Raw genomic sequence first — 16,775 nt, 5'->3', positions numbered from 1 at the left:
CTTCCCATGCTGTCTGTTGAGGGGATGACTGTGAGGTTGCGGGCAGCAGCGGAGGCCCGGGAACCAGAGTGGCTCCATCGGCAGATGACAAGTCCATGTGCGACGCGGCCGCAGAGGGTTTGCCCGCCTTAGCCCCAGCGAACAGCAGCAAGCAGCGCGGGAGCAGGAGCTGCAGGTTCCTTGCACCCTCTAGTGGCAGGAAGGCCCGTTCTGCGTGGGACAGAATGTAGTCTGAGGACGGAGCCTGTGCATAGAGTGGGCACTAGAGGGTTGCCCGTCAGGAGCTAGGACCATTGGCTGGGGGGTTCACAGAGCCCAGGCAGCCAGGTGAGAACATGTGGGGAGCTTTTGAGACATTAGTTAGCAGCCCGGGGGGTGTGGGGGCTGGGGGGTCATGGGGAGCTAGTCGGGGGATTTGGGCAGTCCTTAAGTAGCATCGCGGGTTGGGTTGGAGTGTTAGGAGTAGCAGGTTCATCCCCGTTACCGGCTTGGGGGGTAGGTGCGGGGTTGAGTGGGGCCATGGGGCCATGGGGGGCTCGGAGCCTCGGGTGGGGGGGATCAGTGTCGATTCAGACCCTGGTTGGGGGCAAGGGGGACAGGCCTAGGGTGGATGATGCGGCAAAGGGGGAGGTTTATGTGTGCTTTTGAAGGTCCGTTAGGGGCGGATTTAAAGCAGGAAGTACAGGAGCGCATATGGAAGTATGGAGTATGTTGATATTTTTTCACTTCTTCCCCCATTGCATTTTAACTTAGATAGGTAAAGGATAGTTAAGGGAAAAAAGGAAGAAGATGAGAAGCACAGGTATAGACTCATCCCGCACACTTTCACCAACTGGTTGCAGGCGTTTGCTATATTGGCGAGTTTCATCGGGAAAAAGACACCCCAGTGTTGCTCGGTTCTTTTCTGTTACCTAGACGCGATTGGGGAAGCATACAGGATTTACGGGGGGTCAGGTTGGCTCAGGTATGATGAGAAATTTCGGCAAAGAAACAGCGGTTCACCCAACCATTAGGTGGGACCATAAAGATATTAGTTTATGGTTAAGGGTGACGGCGCCGGGGCGTCAGGGGCAGTCCTTTTGGGGGGATTCAGGGGGGTCAAGTCAGTCCACCCTTGCAGCTGCATTCGCCAGAGGTTTGTGTTTTCTCTTTAACGAAGGGAGCTGCAGGTTCGGGGCGAAATGCAAGTTTAAGCATGAGTGCTCGTCTTGCGGGGGAAATCACAGAGACAATAAATGCTTCAAAGTCAACAGACAGAGAGGGTCAGAGGCCGCTGCAAAAGGGTCTGACTCCACGACGGGTGGAAAGGATGGAGCAGTACTTAAATAGGTATCCCAATCAGAAGGCAGCGTAATTGTTAAAGAAGGGTTTTTCGTAAGGGTTTCGTATTCTGTCGAACCCCTCGTTTGTGGTTTTATTGCTAAAAAATTTGCACTCAGTGTTAGAGTATCTGGATGTAGTGTCGGAGAATTTGGCTAAAGAGGTTTTTTGGAGAAGGATAAATGGGCCTTTTGAGGAACCACCGTTGGTCAACTTGAGGGTGTCGCTGTTAGGGCTAGTGCCCAAAAAAGAACCGAACAAGTTTCAACTAATACATCATCTGTCTTTTCCAAAGGGGGCGTCGGTCAATTATGGGATAGATCCTGAACTTTGTTCGGTGGTTTATACGTCATTTGATGCAGCTGTGGCATGGGTGAAAAAATTGGGCCCAGGGACCCTGTTGGCTAAGACGGACATTGAGGCGGCTTTTCGGCTACTCCCGGTTAACCCTGATTGTTTGCACCTGTTGGGCTGTTTTTGGGATGGGAGTATTTTGTGGATAGGTGTTTATCGATGGGTTGCTCCATGTCCTGTGCTTATTTTGAAGCGTTTAGTTCTTTCTTGGAATGGGTAGTGGCCGACGTAGCGGGATGTTCATCCATTATCCATTATTTGGATGATTTTCTTTGTTTAGAAAAAAGAAATTCAGCAGCTCTCACCTGCCCCTCCTTCAGCTGTGAGCACGGAAGGCCTGTGTCAGGTAACGGGCAGCAAATGCAAAAAGAGGTTGAAAGAAATACAGCTCCACTTGAATAAAGGAATGTAGATTTATTTTGCTTGCGGTAAAAACTCATCCATGAATTACAAAAATAGCAGTCTTGTCTATGCATTTCGGGCTACCAGAGACAATTCCAGCCCTTCCTCATGACACAGAAAGACATTAAAAGTGAGACCTTTTAAAGGGGAGGGTGCACCTGTATTCACTAATTGTCTCCACAGGCCTGTAACCGCCCCCTGGAAAAGGTGCCACACCTTCAGTTAACTCTTCTCATGAAAAATAATGAAAGAAAAAACAAAAAGCATTGAACCATACATATACATAGTGAAAAATAACAACTATGCAAAGAAATAAATAAGAAAGATACGCATAAGGTGTATGCTGAATGCATACTGGTTATTTTGCTCCTATAATATTCCCAGAAAAGGGAGGAGGGGCTGATTTGTTGCACTGAATTACTAGTATCTAAATTATTGCTGCAGGATCAGATCTAAGCGTTTATTGAGCCCCTCAGGTTGACACGTGTTCAATGAAAATATCCAAAAAGACTCTCTGTTAAATTATTTTCTTCTATAGTCTCCTCCACGTTTAGGCAAAAAAACTTTTTCTATGCCTTGTACCACCATGTCTGATGTGTCCCCACCATGGCAAACAGCAAAGTGCAGACTTGCTGCAGATACATTGCGATTGCCATGGTGGGGCACATCAGAGATGTGTTTGCGTATCCTGGATTTTATTGCATTGATAGTACAGCCCACGTAAATAAACTGCATGGGTTGTGTTGCAATTGAGATACGCTTTCATTGGGAAGACTCTGTTGTTTGCAGTTGAAGAAAAAGTTTTGGATATTAACATATGTGTGCAGCAAATGCACCTGTGATGTCCACACCTATAGCTCTCCTTGGTCCTAAGCCACACTGGTTGCGATTTTTTCTTTTCTTGATACAGGCTGGGGCTGACATAGTTAGCAATTGTGGGCGCCCTTCTAGCTGCGCATTTAACCCCATCTGCAACTATGTCAGTCCATTCTTTATCATATGACAGGACAGGAAAATACTTTTTTACAATATGACATATTTGTTATTCTGTGCTGTATTGTGTCACAAACAAATTGTTTCTTCTGCCCTTGTCCTTGATATTATGATTTTTATTTTTATTTTTACTACTTGTGCCTATATCAGAAAGTGGAGCCCCCTTTTGCAATAAATGTTCCTGTCTAGGATAAAGGGGGGATCCCCTTTCAATGGTTGAGACCTGTGCTATAGCATCCTCTACAAGTTTTGCGCCATAGCCTCTTTTACCCAATCTATGGGAGATGTGTGTAGCTTCCTCCATAAAGCTCTTTTCTTCTGTGCAATTCCTTCTTGCACGGATTATTTCACCCCTGGGTATGTTGGCAATTACATGTTTTGGATGACAGGATGTTGCATATAATGTGGTGTTACCTGCCATGGGTTTCCTATATGTGCAGGTAAGGACCCGATTGGTGGTGGGGTCCCCCCTCAGGAGCAAATCTAAGAAGGCCACCTCCAGTGTATCATGATGGACACTAAAAGAAATAGTGTCCACACAGGAGTTGATGTAACCACAGAAGGATGGTATGGCAGCCACATCGCCCGTCCAGATCAGGATCAGGTCATCGATGTAACGGCCATACCACCTGATGTGGTGCCAAAAAGGGTGGGTGTCGATGATGAGAAAACACCTCTCCCACCATGCCATAAAAATGTTAGCAATGGAGGGAGAGAATTTGGCCCCCATCGACACCCCCGATATCTGAAGGTAAAATTTATTGTTGAACATGAAGAAATTGCGCCTGAGGAGGAAGTCCACCACCATCAGGACATATTCCTGCAAGCCTGCAGTAATATTCCCATATATCTGTAGGAACCATGTAAGGGATTTGATGGCCAGTTCGTGGGGAATATTTGTATACAAGGACACTACGTCCGCTGTGATCCATACATAATTTGAGGACCATTCAATATTATCAATCGTTTGCAGAACGGACGTAGTGTCCCTGAGATAACCTGGTATTAGTGGTATGAGTGGCTGAAGTATGGAATCAACCCACTGGGACATTCTTTCAGAAAAGGAGCCAATGCCCGCTACAATTGGCCTGAGGGGAGGTGGAAAAACATTTTTATGTGTTTTTGGAAGTGCGTGAAACACTGGGATAAACGGGGACACAATATAGATATATTCTGATTCCTTGTTGGTTAGGAAACCTGATTGGATCCCTAAGTCCAAAATGTCCCGGAGTTCCTTCTGAATAGAGGGGAGGGGGTTGTCACTGAGAGTGACATATACTGTAGTGTCACTAAGCATGGATTCAATCAGAGTCCTGTATAGACCACTGTCCAGCACGACAACCCCACCCCCCTTGTCAGATTGTTTGATTACAACATCCGCCCTCGTTTTCAAATCCTGGAGTGCCTTTTTTTCTTTTTTAGTAACATTATTGCTACCCCCAGGATTCTGATTGATCTGATCATGCAGCAAAACTAAATCACGTTCCACCAAATCCTGGTATCGATCCAGTGCTGGAGATCTGGACTGAATCGTATAAAAATCTTGATTCTTTGTATGGAAATGTATGGACCTGTTATACAAATCCAGATCCTCCAGGACTGTGTTCGACTCCTGAAGTTCACATACATGCATCATTTCATGGAAGCTCATGTGTCTATTATTTAAAATACTTATATCGACACAGACAGAAGGATCACTTGTGGATGCAACAGGGTGATCAGCGTCCCCAGCCTCCGCAGCACAGATATCGTCACCACCCACCTGAAAATGCCGTGGAGAGTGAGGGCGCGGGCCAGCCTGTTGACATCCAGAAGCGTCCTATACAGGTCAAATTGACAGGTAGGAGAAAAGGTTAAACCTCTCTTGAGTATACTGATATCATCAGCTGACAATATGGAGGCGGATAAATTAATTACTTCGAGTTCATCCTGTCCTTTTTGTATCTTATTGGATACCGGCGGTTTTCCATGTTTTCGACCCGCCCTCCGTTTTTTTAAGCCGCTTTGTGTGAAGCAGTCACTTGACTTTGTGCGGCCTGCATCGATGACAAGGCAAGATCCTGTTCAGAATCGGCAGAATCCAAGTCTGTTGAACTAAAGAAAACCCTTTGCAGGTTTTTTATTTTCTTTTTGGGCAAGGGCAGAAGAAACAATTTGTTTGTGACACAATACAGCACAGAATACCAACAAATATGTCATATTGTAAAAAAGTATTTTCCTGTCCTGTCATATGATAAAGAATGGACTGACATAGTTGCAGATGGGGTTAAATGCGCAGCTAGAAGGGCGCCCACAATTGCTAACTATGTCAGCCCCAGCTTGTATCAAGAAAAGAAAAAATCGCAACCAGTGTGGCTTAGGACCAAGGGGAGCTATAGGTGTGGACATCACAGGTGCATTTGTTGCACACATATGTTAATATCCAAAACTTTTTCTTCAACTGCAAACAACAGAGTCTTCCCAATGAAAGCGTATCTTAATTGCAACACAACCCATGCAGTTTATTTAATTACTTGCACAACATGTAAATTGCAATACGTGGGCTGTACTATCAATGCAATAAAATCCAGGATACGCAAACACATCTCTGATGTGCCCCACCATGGCAATCGCAATGTATCTGCAGCTAGTCTGCACTTTGCTGTTTGCCATGGTGGGGACACATCAGACATGGTGGTACAAAGCATAGAAAAAGATTTTTTGCCTAAACGTGGAGGAGACTATAGAAGAAAATTATTAAACAGAGAGTCTTTTTGGATATTTTCATTGAACACGCGTCAACCTGAGGGGCTCAATAAACGCTTAGATCTGATCCTGCAGCAATAATTTAGATACTAGTAATTTGGTGCAACAAATCACCCCCTCCTCCCTTTTCTGGGAATATTATAGGAGCAAAATTTCTTCTGCTGATCTGACTTCCATCACACTCCACCATATTCTACCTAATAACCAGTATGCATCCAGCATACACCTTATGCGTATCTTTCTTATTTATTTCTTTGCATAGTTGTTATTTTTCACTATGTATATGTATGGTTCAATGCTTTTTGTTTTTTCTTTCATTATTTTTCATGAGAAGAGTTAACTGAAGGTGTGGAACCTTTTCAAGGGGGCGGTTACAGGCCTGTGGAGACAATTAGTAAATACAGGTGCACCCTCCCCTTTAAAAGGTCTCACTTATAATGTCTTTCTGTGTCATGAGGAAGGGCTGGAATTGTCTCTGGTAGCCCGAAACGCGTAGACAAGACTGCTATTTTTGTAATTCATGGATGAGTTTTTACCGCAAGCAAAATAAATCTACATTCCTTTATTCAAGTGGAGCTGGATTTCTTTCAACCTCTTTTTGCATTTTCTTTGTTTAGGTCCAGCGGGTTCGAGGGTTTGTGCTCTCTTGTTGTCTACGTTACAGTTGATTTTTGCGTACTTTGGGGTGCCGTTAGCTGCAGATAAGACGGTGGGTTCGGTGACTGAACTGATTTTTTGGGGAATACTGATACGGAGAAAATGGAGTGTCGGCTTCCAAAGGACAAGGTTTGTGATTTGCGGGAGGCGGTTGATGGGGTGAGGAGGTCGTTAAAAATCCATTTGCGGGACCTACAGTCTCTTTTAGGGAAGTTAAACTTTGCTGATGGATTATGCCGATGGGTCGGGTATTTTTTCCGCTGGTTACAGCTGAGGTTGTTGCGCCACATCACTTTATCAGGTTGGGTCGGGAATTAAAAAAAGATTTGGAGGTTTGGGCCGGCTTTCTGAAATATTTTGATGGGAGAGTGTTGGTGATGGGGGATGTGGTTGAAAGTTTTGATTTTGAGTTTTTTACGGATGCAGCTAGGGGGGTTAGTTTTGGGGTCTATTGTAATGGGCAGTGGTGTGCAGATCGGTGGCCAGAATCCTGGGTTTTACGGGGTGGGTCAGGAATTTGGCTCTCTTGGAGCTCTTTCCCATAGTTCTCGCAATGGTGTTGTGGGGCGATAGATTTAGGAACAGGAAGGTTTTTTTTGCGATTAATCTGAGGGAGGGGCAGGCGATCAATATTCTGACTGCCTTGTCTCCACCAGTGGTTCATTTATTGCAGCACCTGGTATTACTTTGTTTATCGTTTAATGCATGGGTGGTGGCGGTTCATGTGCCTGGTGTTTCTGACTGCATTGCGGATGCCCTTTCTTGTTCGCAGTGGGAGCGGTTTTGACAGTTTCCTCCAGAAGCGGAATCCAAAGGGTTGGAGTGACCGGGGTTTCTTTGAGAGCTCTTGGATGTACTGTACTGTAGAAGAGCTTTCGCGGGCTTCTTTGAGTGGAGGTACTTGGGCCACGTATGGGAGAGCTTGGAGGGAGTGGGAGCAGTGGTGTGAAGCAGTATGGGTGCCGGTGGACGAGGGGGAAATACCATTGTTGTTATTTCTGGGGCATGTCAAGGAGTGGGGTTGGACAGTGGCACAATTAAACAGATGTGTGGCAGGCTTGGCATTCGGTTTTGAGTTAAGGAACATGGCAGATGTTACTAAAGCCTTTCTGGTGAGGCAGGTTTTGAAGGGTTGGAGGAGCGGCAAGCAAAAAGAAGATGGCCTGTGTCATTCGCTTTGCTGTTGAAAATTGGTCGGCAGGCTGAATTATTATGTAGTTCTGTAGGGGAGGTTCAGTTGTTTTAGTTGGCCTTTTCTCTGGCTTATTTTGGGGCGTTTCGTTTGGGTGAGTTGGTAAAAGAGTGTTAGCTGTGTTGGGGGTCTTTATGGGGAGGATATGGACCTGCTCCATGACAGGGTGGTTGTTAGGCTTCGGCTGTCTAAGACAGATACAGAAGGCAGAGGGCGTTATGTTACTTTATTTTCGGTGCCGGAGTGTGCTTTGTTTCCCATGAGGTGTCTGCAGGTTTACACGGAAGGTGTGAGTTTCGACCGCGGCCCGCTCCATAGACATGTAGATGTCGTTTTTATCAAGGTTCCAATTTGTGGCCGTTTTAAAGAAATGCATATTGGGGTGGACCCAACGGATTTTACAGGTAACTCATTTAGAATTGGGGTGACAACGGAGACAGCTAGGTTAGGGATGAGAGACGATTTCATAAACAGAATTGGACGATGGGAATCTATCAGGTTCCGTTCTTACGTGCGGCTCGGTAGTTTGTAAGGGGATGTTATGTCAGGATGTGCAATAACGTGTTCTTTTGTGGTTACGTTTCAGGTTCCCCGGCGTTAGTCTGGATCCTGGGGCACTTGTTTGTTTTCTGGGGGGTACTGAAGGGGGATGTTCAGCCAACCAGATGCCAATTGGGTTTTCAGAGAGAATTCGCTGTCGTGAAGTGACTGGGGTCATGAGGTATGTTGTGGGGGAGTGAATTGAAGGAGGTTCACAGTTTTTCGAGGTTAGATAGGTCTCTGGACATTTTAGTGCTTCATGTTGGAGGTAATGATTTGGGATGTGGCCAGTAAGAGATTTGAACAGAGATATAAAATTTGATCTGTTGAGGCTTTGCTCATTGTTTCCGCAATTGAGGCCAGTGTGGTCTGACATAGTTCCTCGGAAAATGTGGCGGGACGCATGGTCAATAGAGGGGATTAACAGGGCCCGCATAAAGGTGAACAGGTCGATCGGGCAGTTCGTGGCTAAGAGCGGGGAGGAATTTAGAGGGCTTTAGGGGTGTGGAGAAACGCGCAAGCTTGAGGGTTATAGAGGGGTCAAGTTGCTGGCGGCAAGAGGTCCTTGAAGCTGGTGGAATGGGTTGGTGCTTGAGAATGGGAGGTCCTCAATGGTGGGGCTGGACTCTCAGGATTGGGCATTTGGTTAGTTCGGTGAGGTGTCCATCAGTTGGTGTCTCCGAGCTGGGGTTCTACGCTGGAGTCAAGGTGGATTGGCCAGTTTTGGTTTGTGGATTTATACATGTTGGAGCTTCTAGGACCTCCCTCGTCTGGGGCTAAAATTATTGTTAATATAAAATTATTATGTATTTATTGGTTAATAAAACGGCTGTTGTGGCCGGTTAAAATCTGATTAAAGTCTCTGTGTTTTTATTATTATTGGGGTAACAAGGTTAAAAGGAAGAAGAATTAGTGCAGGGTTTTAGGTTAAGAGGGCCCAAGGAGGTCACCAATAATTTAATCAAGTAAGGCCGGACTAAAGGTTTACCCTAAGGGTAGGCCATTATGAGAAATTTTGGAGCAAGGGGCCTGGAAGGAAGGGTTAATGGGTAGTAAGGGTGTGCAGAGGTGTGGTAATAGGGGTGGGGTTTGTGAGTCTTTATATAGAGCGGCAGCAGGATGTCCGGTAGCCATTTTAACAACGGTTGAAAGAGCACCCACCCTCCCTCCCAAAGAAAAAAAAAATGGGGCGTTTTAGGATGCGCTAGCAGTCGGAGTACATAACTGTATTGGCTATGAGGCATGTTTGGTGCTATTTTGTCTTAGCAGTCAAGGCTGCGGGTGGTCCTTGAGGCTGGTAGAATGGGTTGGTGCTTTAGAATAGGAGGGCCTCAATGGTGGGGCTGGACAGGATTGGGCGCTTGCTTAGTTCGGTGAGGTGTCCATCAGTTGGTATCTCCAAGCTGGGGTTCTACGGCTGGATACAAGGTGGATTGGCCAGTTTTGATTTGTGGATTTATACATGTTGGGGCTTCTAGGAGCTCCCTCGTCTGGGTTAAAATTATTGTTAAAATAAAATTATTAAGTATTTATTGGTTAATAAAACGGCTGCTGTTACCGGTTAAAATCCGATTCAAGTCTCTGTGTTTTTATTATTAAGGGGGTAACAAGGCTAAAAGGTAGAAGACTTGGTGCAGGGTTTTAGGTTAAGAGGGCCCGAGGAGGTCACCAATATTTTATTCATGTGCATGAGCCCTAACATGTGTGAGGGAGATAAAGAGGAGCAGGTGGCAATATATTCCTATACACTCCAGCTTCACTAGCTGATCTTAAGGATATAGATACTGAAAAATCTGCTCATCTATTCCTCCTAGTTATAAAAATTATACATGCCACTTGCCTTAGATTCCTAGAGACATAAGATGTCTCCTCATTGCAGCTATGTCCCTCATGGTTCAGACTGACTGTGTTTACAAAACAAAACTTGTACTGAATCCCTGAAGCAAAGCAGCAGGAGTAAAGAGGCTAAATACACTACAGCTCAGCAGTATTAGCAGTTCCCTACACTCTCCCTTTGGTGAAATCTGCAAAAATGCAAAAGAAGCAAATGATGGATCCACGATCCATGATGGATCCACAAAAAATGCTAGTGTGAAAGTAGCTTAAGTCATGTCAGTTAAGGGTTTCACCACTGTCAAACAGTTCAGAATTTTTTTTCGGTAATAGTTGGTGAACCCCAAAAACCGCATAAGAGCTTTCAGATTTTCGGGTCGATCCCAGTCGATCCCAGTCCAATACAGCACGGACGTTCTCTGGATCCATTCAAAAACCTAAAGATGACAGCAGGTAGCCCAAGAATTGCACCTCATGTACAGCAAAAACACACTTCTTTAATTTTGAGTACAATTTATTATCTCTTAGGATCTGTAACACCTGTCTAAAGCGATCCTGATGGGTCTCCACGTCTGGAGAATAAATTAGTATGTCATCCAAATACACGACAACAAACCTCCCCACAGCAAGGAACAGAACAGGAACAAATAACAAAATACAGAGCAGATACAGACAGAACAGGATATGGCAAAACAAGGAACAGAATACAACAATGTAAAACTTAGGCGGAACCATATAAACGGACAGATGGAAAGACCCCTTGGGTCAGCAGCAAGGAGCAACACCAAGAACGGAACAGAATAACTGACAGACAGAACAACTAAACCAGAACTGATCCCAGGAACAGGACACACAGGGAGAAATAGGTGCTGAATGAGTGAGTGCCAGACCCAGGCACAGCAGAGTTAACCCCATAAGCCCCAGAGCTCAGAACAGGACACAACAGAACCGGGCATTGCCCATGGCAATCGGCATACACAGGATACAGAAATGGGCATTGCCCATGGCAACCAGGAACACTGAACAGGAATACAGATACAGTCAAAGGGGTACACACGTACACGGGCAGGTTCACACCAGATACCGCAGCCGTGCAGCACGCAGCCAAAAGCAACCAGCCTGCACAGAATCACCCGCAGCCAGTACACAAAAGGCACCGCACCACACCGTGACACATAAATTGGAGTTTTTGGTGCTCAAGCCGGCCATTGTTGATAAATTACATGGCTACTTATACAGAGCCACATTTGAAGTAAGAACAGATAACAATCCACTGACCTACGTCTTGACAACAACTAAACTTGATGCTACAGGACATCGTTGGTTGGCAGCTTTATCCAACTACCACTTTATTCCTCCAGTCCAGTCAACTCCCCCCTTCAAGCAAATCAGAAGCAATGCTGGAGGCTACTCTTAGAACTCTCTCCCCACCAGCAGGAGCTTCCATGTTTCTCTCACTGATATAATATACAGTGTCGATAGCCTGTAGACAGGGTATCACAGAGTTCTCAGAGATCAGAGGATATATTCACCAGCTGAACTGCAGGGTTCCAATCTCCTCCAAGAAACTTCTGAAAAGCATGATGCACTGCGGAACAATTAGTGCCAAGTATCACATGAGCTGCACTAGAAGCCCCTGTGTCAGGACAGACAAGGGCCGTAATCTTTATAGGAGCGACACTCTGATCTTCTAATTCAGGGATAGCTAAAACTACTTGTAAGCTCCCATCCACAGGATATGATTCTGAATTAAGACCCCATAAAACCATTAGTCCCGTAGATTGAAGAGGTGTATCCCCCAGATACTTTTGGTAGAATGAGTGGTAGATCAGGGTCACTTGAGATACTGTATCAAATAGGGCAGAAGTGGCATGACCATTGACGGTAACTTTGAAAACTGACTTGGAGCCCACAATAGCTCATCTGGCCTTTAATCAGCCTGCCTTCTCTCTGTGTCTTCGGTTCTGAATAGGGAAGGCAACACAATGCCCCATTCCCTCAATGTCCTCCTGACACATTTTTGCGGTGTGGTCAGACGGGCCAGAATGGCCCGTCTGACCACACCTATAACATGTTCTAGCATCCCTCCTCCACCAAGCGGCAGTGGGTGGAGTCGCAGACTGGCTGAGTTCAGGACGCTCTGCTGGTTTGTTCTTGTTTGAATTAGAAGGAACATCTTCTATTCGCTTTCTTAGGGGTACCAAAATTAATGTCAGCTTTTTGTTTCTTCACTAACTTCATTAACTCAGGAAATGAGAGAACTTTGTCAGATAGCAGGACCTTGAGCACCTGACCCTGAGTACCTGGGCAAGAGGATGATGAGGTTGTAACCCTCTCACCAACTGACTGGTTCTCATGGTATCTACCTCTGAAATAGATATGGCTGTGCGGTACACCGGACGTGAAAGGAGTAGCTGTAAACTGTTAATAAAAGTAGAGACATTTTATCCCTCCTTTTGACGATTCATCCGGTTCAAAGTGATCAGACAGTACCTGTATATAGTCCAATGTACTTGCTCCTTCATGAGAGTCTCTGTACAGGCATTTCAGTCAGCTTGGCTAAAGTGCTAATTGCACTGTCACTAGATGAGCTGCCAGTGCTAGCCATACTGGGGGGGGGGGGGGGGATACATGGCTGACTGGGGTTCTTCCTTTACCTGAACCAGTGGGGGAACAGGAGGTGAGTAATTCCATGTAGCAGCTAATGGGCGGTGCCTCTCTGAGCCATATCGCTTCTCCATATTATTCCCATGTCTTTATCTCAGCAGTGCCTCCAAATGTAGCCCTATTTGGGGGGGTATGAGTAATATCCCTCCCACAACAGCCTCTGGCACCTGTGTGTATAATGGGACCTAGAGCCTTCGCTGAATGGAAGAGTGGGAACATAAGTGAAGTATATCAGTGCCTCCATCCAGGTTAGAGCCTCTGTGTTACAGGGAGGATTTATTCCTGGGACTTACCTATGAAGTGTAGTTAGTCGCCTTAACAAGGATTACTGTACTAATCTCACAGTCTGAAGAATACACATAAATACCACATAAGGTTATAACAGTAACTTTATAAGGGTAAGAATGATAATAGTATATACATGCTGCAGTATACTAAGAACGCAGCAGTATTAAAATAACCAAGGATCCTGCAACAATCTTAAGTTATATACCCGGATATATACATATATATATATATATATATATATATATATATGTAGAAAGAGTCCTGTGCACGATACCTTCAGGCAACAGAAGAGATGATCCAGGTGCAGGGGCCCCTGTGGATGACTGTAGATCCAGGACTCTTTCAGTCAGACGGCCGATCAGGAGAGGACGATGATGAAAGGATTTCTTCAAGGCAAAAAACAGGGCAATTCTTCAAGGCAGAAAACTGGAAGCAATTGCGGACAAGAATAGGCATTTTCTATTAAGTGCAGGCGATGTGCGGTCCGCAAAATGCGGAACACACATCGCTGATGTCCGTGTTTTGCGGATCCACGGATCCGTAGATCCGCAAAACACACACAGACGTGTGAATGGACCCTAACACTGAGTCCTTAACCTGCCAACTAATCTACCAGTGCAACCGGGCCTCTAACTATCTAGTTGGCCGACCTGAATCTTAACCTATCACTACCCTGAACTATATACTGATCCTTAACTACAATTACAAGATAGATTCTGTGAATATATAACTAACACAGAGAAGAACTACCGGCTCTGTGTGAGGGAGATAAAGAGGTGGCAATCTATTCCTCTACACTCCAGCTTCACTAGCTGATCTTAAGGATATAGATACTCAAAGATCTGCTTATCTATTCCTCCTAGTTATAAAGATTTCACATGCCACTTGCCTTAGATTCCTAGAGACATAAGATGTTTCCTCAATGCAGCTCTGTCCCTCATGATTCTGACTGACTCTGTGTTTACAAAACAAAACTTGTACTGCATCCCTGGGGTTTCTGAAGCAAAGCAGAAGGGCAAAGAGGCTAAACACACTACATCTCAGCAGTATTAGCAGTTCCCTACACATGCAATTAGGTGGAGCAACTCCTGGATCTGCTCTTAAGCATATTAGTCATATGAGGGGAGTGTGTTTTTTCTGGGGACAAAAGGAACATTTTATCAATGTATGTCCATGCATTGAGCTTCAAAAAGAAAAAAAAAGGGGATGTCTAATTCCCATCTGACTCTTGGAGGGGTGAGAGGGGAGTCAGAGAACGTGCATTTGTCTTTGACTGGTAGTACCCAATTTCTCCTGACTGCCGAGGTGGCGCTAGAGTCCAAGACTGTGGTGATTGAGGTCTTTATCGACAGTGGGGAAGGGGTGAACCCAATTGATGTTCAGTTTGTCCATATGCACAGGTTGTCTCCAAGTGCATTAGAAAAAAACATTTCCATTTTTGCTATTGATTCTGCACCTCTAACTCAGAAGTGTTTATCTCAGAAGGTGCATGACATCCGATTAAGAGTTGGTGACTTTAATCATGAATTCATCTTGTGTTTTGTGTTGGAGGGTTTCTCTGCTCCATTGGTTCTGGGTTAACCGTGGTTAAGCAAGCACAATCCAACCATCGATTGGCAAACTAGACAAAATTATGGATTGGGGTGATTATTGCTTTGACAATTGTCTGAATACATCTTTTTCAGCTTTAACCACTTAAACATTAGCCTCTATTATATCTGATTTTGCTGATACATTTTCTGAAAGTGGATGCCAGGATTTACCTCCGCATCGGGAATATGATTGTCTTATCAACCTTATTCCCAGAGCTAAGTTGCCCAAATCTAGGTTGCATAACCTTTCTGGACCCGAAAGAATGGCCATGAGAGAGTATATTACAGAGAGTTTGGCTACAGGACACATAAGACCTTCTAAATCTCCAGTGGCAGCAGGGTTTTTCTTTGTTTAAAAAAAAGGACGGAAAAGGCCATGTCTGGATTTCCGTGAGCTCAATCGGATTACTGCCCATGATCCTTACCCCCTTCCCTTGATTCCTGATTTGTTTAACCAGATTGTTGATGCCAATGTGTTCTCCAAGTTGGACTTAAGGGGGGCATATAATCTGGTCAGGATCAAGGAAGGGGATAAATGCAAAATGGCTTTTAATACCCCAGAGGGTCACTTTGAGAACGTGGTCTTTTGGGTTGACCAATGCTTCTGCGGTTTTCCAGCATTTTGTGAATGACATTTTATATTACCTGGTGGGGAGGTTTGTTGTCGTGTATTTGGATGACATACTAATTTATTCTCCAGACGTGGAGACCCATCAGGATCGCTTTAGACAGGTGTTACAGATCCTAAGAGATAATAAATTGTACTCAAAATTAAAGAAGTGTGTTTTTGCTGTACATGAGGTGCAATTCTTGGGCTACCTGCTGTCATCTTTAGGTTTTTGAATGGATCCAGAGAACGTCCGTGCTGTATTGGACTGGGATCGACTGGGATCGACCCGAAAATCTGAAAGCTCTTATGCGGTTTTTGGGGTTCACCAACTATTACCGAAAAAAAATTCTGAACTGTTTGACAGTGGAGAAACCCTTAACTGACATGACTTAAGCTACTTTCACACTAGTATTTTTTGTGGATCCATCATGGATCTGCAAAAATGCTTCCGTTATAATAATACAACCGCATGCATCAGTCATGAACAGATCCAGTGTTATTATGTCTTCTATAGTCATGACGGATTAGTCTTAAACATCATTTAAAGTCAATGGGGGATGGATCCGTTTTCTATTGTGCCAGATTGTGTCCCCATTGACTTACATTGCATGACAGGACGGATCCGTTTGGCTCCGCTTCGTCACGCGGACAGCAAAACGCTGCAGGCATCGTTTTGGTGTCTGCCTCCAGAGCGGAATGGTGACTGAACGGAGGCAAACTGATGCATTTTTAGCAGATCCTTTTCCATTCAGAATGCATTAGGGAAAAACTGATCCGTTTTGGGCCACTTTTGAGAGCCCTGAATGGATCTCAGAAATGGAAAGCCAAAACGCTAGTGTGAAAGTAGCCTAAGAAAAGGAAGGATGTTTCAGTGTGGTCTGATTCAGCGTTGCGAGCCTTTTCTGTGGTTAAGGAGTGCTTCGCTTCTGCCCCTATATTGGTGCAGCCGGATGTATCTGTCATGGCCTCTGTTGTGTTTGCCGTGACACGGTTGCCGTGCACCCTGTTTGGTGCTGGAGGGGTTAACTATCTGGCTGGTGGGGATCTAGGTGTGTCCTGGGTGTGGCCTCTTGGCTCTATATATCCTGGTGTTTTGAGTGTGAGGTCAGTTGCCCTCCAGCCTTTGTGTGAGCTGGAGTGTTGCTCCTTTCCTGTATATACCATATGTCCAGTGGGAGGGCCTGCTAGCTAGACATCGATGTCACCATAATGTCTCCCCTATGTTCCCTTTGTCCTTTACCCATCCTCACCAGTTTGTTTTGGTGTGGTTGGTGTTTTGGGTGTGTGTTTATATCTAGTTTGGTGTTCCATGTCTGGTATGTTTGGTGTTGGATTCCAGCATGGTTTCCAGACATTTCCACTGTTTATCTGTTGAACCTCCGGAAGGGGGTATCTGGGGGAGGGAATTACAAGTCGTGAAAAGCTCTGCCTGGGGCCTCCATGGCGCTTCCTGTCTCGATGGGGTCCAGTCTTCGTTGTGGCCGTGGCAGGTAAGTGCATGTTGTTTCTGGGCTTTTACCTGGCGATCCAGTGGCTGTTCACTGGCTGTCCCTTTTTTTGCAGCCAGGCCGGTGGAGACTTC

Source organism: Bufo gargarizans, chromosome 3 (assembly GCF_014858855.1).
Source record: "Bufo gargarizans isolate SCDJY-AF-19 chromosome 3, ASM1485885v1, whole genome shotgun sequence".
NCBI classification, from domain to species: domain Eukaryota; kingdom Metazoa; phylum Chordata; class Amphibia; order Anura; family Bufonidae; genus Bufo; species Bufo gargarizans.
Note: the sequence above shows the minus strand (reverse complement) of the source record.